Source organism: Sinocyclocheilus anshuiensis, unplaced genomic scaffold (genome assembly GCF_001515605.1).
Source record: "Sinocyclocheilus anshuiensis isolate Anshui unplaced genomic scaffold, SAMN03320099.WGS_v1.1 scaffold861, whole genome shotgun sequence".
NCBI classification, from domain to species: domain Eukaryota; kingdom Metazoa; phylum Chordata; class Actinopteri; order Cypriniformes; family Cyprinidae; genus Sinocyclocheilus; species Sinocyclocheilus anshuiensis.
In genome coordinates this window covers 1,320,243-1,321,673 of record NW_015554217.1, presented here as the reverse complement: position 1 = coordinate 1,321,673, position 1,431 = coordinate 1,320,243, and positions in this window count along the sequence as shown.

Below are 1,431 nucleotides of genomic sequence, written 5' to 3'. Positions count from 1 at the left end.
TACAGTATGACCTCATTTTTATCTATAATGTAGCATCTTTTCATAAGAATATCAGATAGCAAATAGCTTATTAGAGGAGCAAGGACAGCGACCAGGCTCGCTGACGCCTAGCTTGTGAAAGTGAGAGCTGAGATGTGCGACTCACAGTCCGAGTCGACCATTTGTCATGCTGAAGACTGGCATTATCATTGAGTTCATTCTGGAGAGCTGACCCAGATGGCCAGTGCCAGTACTTGCTACACTCCAGTGAATCTAAGTCGTCCCTAGTTGAAAAGGGGGCTCGAGCTGGTGATGGAAGGGGGTCTGCTTTCTCCATCTCATCCGAGTCATGCCTGGGAGCCCGGCTGTTCTCATCCGACATTACCACACAAAAACAGGAAGAGACTGTTAATGACTACATATGCCATTGTGAAACCAAGGCCACCTTGCAAATATTTTAACACACTCTCTGTTCTCTCGCTCCCCCAATGGGGATACCACCGAACAAGACCTAATGAGTGTCTTTGAGGTATTTAATTATTTTTAAAGGGACTGTACGATGAGACTTTTTTTTTTGGTCCAGTTGTGAAGTACCCTAATATTTACCACCCCCATAATTGGGATCATCTGTCATCATTATCCGTACTGAGCTCTGATGTGTCAGTGTGCAATGAGATGGGTAGTTTCGCTTAATCATCGGTGTCAAAGAGCCACCAAAACCTGTTAGGTTTTGTGTAACTTTTTCATTATTCCATATGGCATCAATGAGGCAGAAAAGACCTCTTATTCTGCAGGTCCATTTGCCGATTTCAGTCCTCGGGAATCTTTGTTCCCCTTCCACGCTGCTGCAGCCATTGAGAAAAAGGAAATCAGTCCCACCTCTGTCAGACACCCACTCTGCTAAATGTATGTAAGGGAAACAGGTAAATTTGGCTCAAAGGGAATCATTTATGATTTTATAGGGAATTTGGACAGAATCACTGTTTTATGGCTGATCACTGAGTCGGCCAGCGATTAATTGAACGAGCCGTATAACATCAATTCTGCAATGGATATTACTATCCAAAGTATAGTGAAAACACAATTTATTAGCACAGTAACAAGATCGGCAGTTTAAGACTAACTTGTAAGCACAAAACACAAGATACTTCTCTTTTCAATATGAATAAGACTTTATTGGATAAATCTAAGACAATATAAACTAATCTAACACATAAACACACACACTGAGACATTCATACAAGTTGCAGGAAGAGAAAAAGTGAGGAAAGAATGAGTTTGAGAGAATGAAAATGTGAAATCCCAAGTTTACAGCAATATGTGCAATTGCATAGACCTGAACAAACATCAATCACTTAATTAACCCTTGAACTGAGTTCCTCAATGAGGTTAAAATTTATATTAAATGCACCAGTTCAGCTAGAATCTGGAGGTACTTGCGTTGCCTGTGTA